The 7,825-nt window shown below is 44.8% G+C and overlaps 1 protein-coding gene across 2 annotated transcripts in view; it reads right to left on the bottom strand.

Annotated features, from left to right (window-relative positions):
- The window catches only part of c37h10orf71 (chromosome 37 C10orf71 homolog), a 28,986-nt gene extending 24,405 nt beyond the window's left edge, over positions 1-4,581 (bottom strand). For both annotated transcript variants that reach the window (XM_033012593.1, XM_033012592.1), the window contains exons 1-2: positions 4,362-4,581; positions 3,934-4,215 (exon numbers count right to left, since the gene is read on the bottom strand). The gene's annotated coding sequence lies outside the window, so the exon portion shown is untranslated. The remainder of the gene's footprint in view (positions 1-3,933; positions 4,216-4,361) is intronic.
- Positions 4,582-7,825: the final 3,244 nt, after the last annotated feature.

The following is a 7,825-nucleotide window of genomic DNA, read 5'->3' on the forward strand; positions in this document are numbered from 1 at the left end:
AAGAACCTCACTGTACCAACTACAAGTGACAATAAAGTGTCAATCATTGAAACATAGACAATAGGTGCAGGAGTAGGCCATTCGGCCCTTCGAGCCAGCACCACCATTCAATATGATCATGGCTGATCATCCAGAAGTTCCTGCTTTCTCCCCATATCCCTTGATTCCGTTAGCTCTAATCGGCCTCCACTGCCTTCTGTGGCAGAGAATTCCACAGATTCACAACTCTCTGGGTGAAATAATCACCTCTTTGGGTTAACCAATCAAATTGAGCAGAGGTCCATTCAACCATCGCCTGGGTGAACTTATTCTGATACTGAACAAGTTCACCTTCAGATACACGCTGCATCAAAGCTACGAGAACTCATTTGGCTTCAAGTAATGGAGACACAATGAACTGCAGATGCTGGAAACTTGAGCAAAACACAAAGTACTGGAGGAACAGGTCAGGCAGCATCTCTGTAGGGTATGGAGAGGCGATGTTTCAGGTCTGGACCCTTCTTCTGACTGATGGAGTGGGAGAGAAAGCTGGAAAATGGAAGTGAGGGGGGGGGGAAGAAAACCTGACAAGTGAGGTCCAGAAAGTCTGTAGAAGGGTCCTAACCCGAATCGTCACCCATTTTCTTCGGTTCTCCAGTTTCCTCCCACACTCCAAAGCCACACAGGTTTGTAGGTTAATTGGCTTCGGTAAAATTATAAATTCTCCCTAGTGTGTAGGATAGCGTTCGTGTACGGGTGCGATCACTGGTCGGCGTGGACTTGGTGAGCTGAAGCGCGTGTTTCCTTACGATACCTCTAAAGTCTAAAGAATCTGGTGCGCCTCAGGGTTCAGTGCTGGGCCCATTACTGTTTGTCATCTTTATCAATCATTTGGATGAGAACATACAGGGCAAGATTAGCAAGTTTGCAGATGATACAAAAATGAGTGGTTTTGCAGATAAGTGAAGATGGTTGTGAAAAATTGCAGCAGGATCTGGATCGATTAGGCAAGTGGGCTGAGGAATGGTTGATGGAATGTAATGCAGAAAAATGTGAGGTGTTGCATTTTGGGAAGTCTAACCTGGGCAGGGCCTACACAGTGAATGGTAGGGCTCTGGGTGGTGTTGTAGAGCAGAGGGATCTAGGAGTACAGGTGCATGGTTCCTTGAAGGTGGAGTCACAGGTACAGTAGATCGGGTGGTCAAAAAAGCTTTTGGCACATTGTCCTTCATCAGCCAGAGTATTGAGTAGAGAAGTTGGGAAGTCATGTTGCAGTTGTATAAGATGTTGGTGAGTTCAGTTATGGACACTGTGTTATAGGAAAGATGTTGTCAAGCTGAAAGGGCACAGAGAACATTTACGAGGGTGTTGCCAGGACTAGAGGGTCGGAGCTATAGGCAGAGGTTGAGGAGGCTCGGGTCTCCATTCCTTGGAGCGTAGGAGAATGAGGGGTGATCTTATAGAGAGTTTCTCGCCCAGAGTAGGTGAATCAAGGACCAGAGGTCATAGGTTCAAGGTGAAGGGGAAAAGATTTAATAGGAATCTGAGGGGTAACTTTTTCACACAGAGGGTGGTGGGTGTATGGAACCAGCTGCCAGAGGAGGTAGTTGAGGCTGGGGCTATCCCAACATTTAAGAAACAGTTAGATAGGTAGTTGGACAGGACAGGTTTGGAGGGATATGGACCAAATGCTGGCAGGTGGGGCTAGTGTAGCTGGGACATGTTGGCCGGTGTGGGCAAGTTGGGCCGAAGGGCCTGTTTTCACACTGTATCACTCTATGACTCTAATGATAACAACAAGAACAAGAAGCACCAACCACAATCTCTAGATTTGCTGCTTTTAGTTTGAGCTGCTCATTGTTCTGACACATGCATGGATTTAATATGTTTGTCATATTATAGCATTAGATTCAACTGTTGAATGTATACAATTGGTGCATCTTCCAAGCAATCAATTCCATCTTGTATTAAAAAATTACATTTCAAACAATGTCCCCCTTGTGATTATGTATCTAACGTAGATCCTAAAAATTAATGGCAAAATTAGACATTACATCCACTGCCCTGTTGTCTCCTTGACCAACAGGTCTCACACCAGATCTTAACTTCCTGATCAACAGACCACTCGCGGCAGGTCAATAAAAGGATTCTCAACTCCAACCGAAACAGGGCAGCGAGCGTTATTCAACCAACGTGGCCTTGGACTTGTTCCCAACAAGTAATGATTTTGCTCGGCCTTTGCAGTTGGCTGCTAGGCATCAAAGTCAGAGGCAGAGGTTGTAATTCCTGTTCAGCTTTAAGACTCTGGAGTCATTGCCCTCGCTCACGTCCAGACTGCAAACATTCAAAGGTTATTATGACAGAGGACGTGAAGGGAATTTTGTTGCCCATTCTGCAACCTTGTTGGCATCAGACACGTGGTGACTCTCGTGTACTGTCTAGGTGAGTTTGATGTATGATTTTACCGAGTTGTACACAAAACAAAGCATTCACTGTCCCTACAGTAGCCTGGTACACGTGCCAATAACGTATCATGGAACCATTGAAACTTAGGACATTATCACTGATATTTAACTCATGTCCCAGACACATCCATGGGAACAATATAACATTGTTAGATAAGTAACCATACAATCAAGGATCTATCACGTAGACGAGGAAAGTAAATAAAAACATAATAATCACTTAAAATTGGAAAAGGTTCCATTATAGTCTGTGAAGCCATAGGGTGTATAAATGTATAATTATGTAGAGGGAGAGAATATGCAGCTCATTGAGATTCCTCTGCTATTTATTAATATCATGGTTATTCCCAATATAATTTAAACACCCTATCCCTCTCTATCACAGTAATCTTCTACATATTTGGTGATTACCATTTTTCTTTAAAGTATTCCACAACCCTATGGGAAGGGAGTTCCGAAGACTCTTGACCCTCAGAGAGGAAAACAAAAGTTTAATCTTGTTCTTAAATGGACAGACCCTTATTTTCAAGCAATGACATCAAGTTCGAGACTTCCCCAACAAGAAGAACATCCTCCCCACAATGACAGAACCATGTAGGATTCTATGTTTCAATCAAAAGTCTCCTTTCTCTCCTCTGAACTCAAGTGGATACAAGCCCATTGTGGGATAAAAACAGATACATGGAGACTTGTCTAATATTACGCTTGTTGTGGACTAACATGGAGGTCAGGGCGTATCCTTGTCCTCCACTTCCGCCACGTGGCCATGCACCTCTTGGTCCAACATTGCCGTCTGGCACCAAGCCACAAGGAGTATTTTCTGCTATTTGACCTAATTCAGGCACTTTGAGTAAAATTTACGACAGCATGAATTCTTCATCACTTGTCAAAGCAACAGTTTTCAGTTTGCTGCAAAGCTTGAGTCTAATGAGAGCTCACACATGTTTCTATCAAAGTCCAACATCACCCTGTATGTTCTTCACCCCAGAGTAAACTCTGTCGTTAGTTAGCCTGCACCTCACATTCGTTGCCACATAAAAGCTTAGTACAAACTGAAAACCTGTTTTAAAGTGTCCATACTTCACTGTGATAGCATAAGTGACACCAACACAAATACACCAAAATAATTACACAAACGCACAATATTTAATCAAATGTCACAAAGATTACTTCAGCTAACCAGCACCTACTGTAGCTGCCACCTGCTGCTACGATCATTCCTGTTCTTGCCTCAATCTGTGCGATTCTAAATTTGTTACATCCTGCGGTACACTGACCCTCCACTCCCATGGTGAAGGGAAACATTTTAAGCAAATTCATCTTAAATACCAAACTTAATCCACGACAGATTAGAAATCAGACTACTTGTACTGGAGTATTTTGTTTTCTATCTGCAGTGAAAGGTTTATGCATGAGTGCCAAAGTCTAGTGGAGAATTGGAATTTCAAAAATAAAACTGTACCTAAAAATGACAGAGAGAGAAACTTACCATCAGAGCTTCCTTCCCATTAATAGTTAAAGTGCCTTAATTCCTAATCCTTCCTCGGCATTGGTTTTCTGGGGTGTTGTTTGACTTTTCATTCAGTTCGGGGCGACTGTGTTGAGAGCAAGTGATTTCTTGTTACTATGGCTGTGCCATCTTACCACACTAAAGACAATTTGAAAGGAAGGTTCTTGCCAAACTTCTCGAAGTTCTTGGGTGATCTAGCAGTAGGGAGTGAAAGATTGCAAGGGGGAGGTAGCTTCAGGAAAGGGAACCAAAATAGATCTCCTGAAAGCAGAAACCAAAAAGAGTTGATCAGACGCGGGAGCCAATGCGAGTGAGCAGTACTGTAGGGGTTGAGTATCACACAGATGAAACAAACACCATGGTCAGCTATTTTTATATTTGGACAACTATTTTGACGACCTACTTACCCTATTAGAATGAAAGCCTCGGATTGAATCAAACATTAAACCCCTGCCTCAGACGTGGTTTCTTTCCTAATAATTAGTTTTTGTGCTCTTTAAAGTGAGCCCAGGCTTCCCACACAAGCAGCATATGATCCCTGGGCACATCTCTGCACCATAAATAGAACGCTTCCATCATCGGGTCAAAATAAGTTTGGTCACACCATGGGCTGAGTAACAGTCATCAGCCGAGACCAGGTCTGAGCTTTCCAGTACAGTACTCCATCTCATCACCTCGCTGAGTGAATGCAAGGGGCTTGTGCCCTTCCAGATGCTTCAAGTCTACCCTAGTTCAGTTTAGTTTATTGTCACGTGTACTGAGGTACAGTGAAAAGCTTTTGTCGCGTACTACCCAGTCAACCAGTCTGAAGAAGGGTTTTGGCCCGAAACGTTGCCTATTTCCTTTGCTCCATAGATGCTGCTGCACCTGCTGAGTTTCTCCAGCATTTTTGTGTACCAGCAGAAAGACTATACATGATTACAATCGAGCCGTCCACAGTGTACAGATACATGAGAAAGGGAATTATGTAAATAATGTTCTTAGTGCAAGATAAAGCTAGTAAAGTCCGATCGAATGTAGTCCGAGGGTCTCCAATGAGGTAGATAGTAGCTCAGGACCGCTCTCTAGTTATTGGTGGGATGGTTCAGTGGCCTGATAACAGCTGGGAAGAAACTGTCCCTGAATCTGGAGGTGTGTGTTTTCACACTTCTGTACCTCTTGCCTGATGGGAGAGGGGAGAAGAGGGAGTGACTAGGGTGAGACTGGTTATGCTGCTGGCCTTGCCAAGGCAGCGAGAGGTGTAGATGGAAGGGAGGTTCAGTCTTCCACTAACTCCAGTAATAAGTCACTGCAGTTTAAAGACCCTGGCTTTCAAGCAAATGAACAAACATGTATTTTTTATTACAGAAAGCTGTTTTCCGTCATGAACCCTCCCTGTTCTTCAGATTTGGATCTCAAGGCGATTGGCCACCGTAACTGCTGGCAACTGGGCCAGGTAAATATTTATGGGGCATTTCTCTTTTAAGAAATCCAGACACTTGCTTCTCGATAAATAACGCCAGAAGATGCGTTGAGGATATCTCTAGCAAGGGAACAGCAGGTTTCCCAGCCCTCTGCTCACTGGAGTAAACCCCTCTAGGCTTACATGCAAGCAATACTATAATAGGTGATGGATTCTGTGGCTAGGTTCCCAGGAGCCTTCTGTGCAGTGACCTCACAGTTGTGTGTGATGGACATTAACACATGCGGTGGGTTGGGGAGGCAGGGAGGGAGGGTGACGGGGAAAGGATCAGACACCAGCTACTGATTCAGGAAGGAAGGCAGACATTAACCAGTGCACTGCCACTCCACAGAATCACAGACAGCTTGGTCCGCACAACATTGATAGCTGCTCAGGGTTCATTGCAGGCACGGTGGTGCAGCGGTAGAGTTACTACCTCACAGCGCCAGAGACCCGGGTTCAATCCTGACTATGGGTGCTGTCTGTACAGAGTTTGTATGTTCAAGTGCAAGTTCAAGTTCAAGTGAGTTTATTGTCATGTGTCCCTGTATAGGACAATGAAATTCTTGCTTTGCTTAAGCACACAGAAAATAGTAGGCATTTACTACAAAACAGATAAATGTGTCCATATACCATGATATAAATATATACACACATGAATAAATAAACTGGTAGTGCAAATAACAGAAAGTGGTTGCTAATAATCAGAGTTTTGTCTGAGCCAGGTTTAATAGCCTGATGGCTGAGGGGAAGTAGCTATTCCTGAACCTGGTTGTTGCAGTCTTCAGGCTCCTGTACCTTCTACCTGAAGGTAGCAGGGAGATGAGTGTGTGGCCAGGATGGTGTGGGTCCTTGATGATACTGCCAGCCTTTTTGAGGCAGCGACTGCGATAAATCCCCTCGATGGAAGGAAGGTCAGAGCCGATGATGGACTGGGCAGTGTTTACTACTTTTTGTAGTCTTTTCCTCTCCAGGGCGCTCAAATTGCCGAACCAAGCCACGATGCAACCGGTCAGTATGCTCTCCTTGTTCTCTCCTTGACTATGTTGGTTTTCTCCAGTTTCTTCCCTCACTCCAAAGACGTACCGGTTTGTAGATTCATTGCCTTTGGTAAGTTGTAAAATTGTCCCTAATGTGCGTTAGATAATGTACAGGTTGATGCTGGTTGGCGTGGACCCATGGACTGAAGGCCCTGTTTCCAGCCTGCATCTTTAAAGTCTAACATCGAGTGGGTGATAATATTAAACTATACGTGCATTTACATAGCAACAACTTTGGAAATATGTCCCGAGGGCCTTTGTCAAGAAACGAGGGAAACATCTACTGTAGGAGCATGACCCAAAACTGCAGATGCCGGAATCTTGAGCAAAACACAAAGTGCTGGAGGAACTCAGTGGGTCAGGCAGCATCTGTGGAGAGTAGAACCGAGCTCTGATGACAGGCAGCTTTAAGCCAGTCTAGGGATTGCTGGACTTGCTTGGTTTGATTTATTATTATTGTCACATGTCGGTGCTTTTTATAAAGGCACTAGACCAAGTGGGACCCATTGGGCCCCGTTCCCACAATATAATATTCCACCACTCACCCATTCCCCCAACGTAATATTCCACCACTCACCCGTTCCTCCAATGTAATATTCCACCACTCACCCGTTCCCCCAACGTAATATTCCACCACTCACCCATAGCCCCCATGGGAGGCCTGGTCCCCCAACGCATCCCGTTCCCCCAACGTAATATTCCACCACTCACCCATTCCCCCAACGTAATATTCCACCACTCACCCATAGCCCCCACGGGAGGCCTGGTCCCCAAATGCAACCCATTCCCCAACGTAAGATTCCACCATTCCCCTGCCTCCCCCAGCATTTCCACTTCCCCCGAGGCACCTTTTTCACCAGGAGGATAGTCTGTATCTGGAACGCGCTGCCAGATGAAGCTATATAAGTGGATACAATTATGATAAATAAGTAGAAATTTGGACAGATCTATGGATAGGAAACATAAAGTTCTGTGGGCCAAATAAAGGCAATCTAGCCCAATATGCCAACTTGGTTGGCATGGACAAGATGGGCCAAATGGCCTGGTTCTGTGCTATACATCTCTATAACTCTCCTGATCAATGCAGCTAAACATCTGAATGCCAACACAATCCACCAGCATCACTCAGGGCAAATTCACTCTCCGATGGTCTCAACCCAAAACGTCAACCGTCCATTCGCTCCACAGATGCTGCAGACCCACTGAGCTCCTCTTCACTTTGTGTTCTGCTCAAGAGTGCAGCCTCTGCAGTTCCTTGTACCTTCGTTCTCCAAACTGTTTCCCCTCTCGTTCATTCATTCATCACAAACCACTGTGGAGATTTTACCAAAGATGAGACCTATCAGTACTGATTCATCAGCTTCCTGTACTTGCTAGCAGTAACGTACAG

The sequence above is a fragment of the Amblyraja radiata genome, chromosome 37 (genome assembly GCF_010909765.2).
Source record: "Amblyraja radiata isolate CabotCenter1 chromosome 37, sAmbRad1.1.pri, whole genome shotgun sequence".
NCBI classification, from domain to species: domain Eukaryota; kingdom Metazoa; phylum Chordata; class Chondrichthyes; order Rajiformes; family Rajidae; genus Amblyraja; species Amblyraja radiata.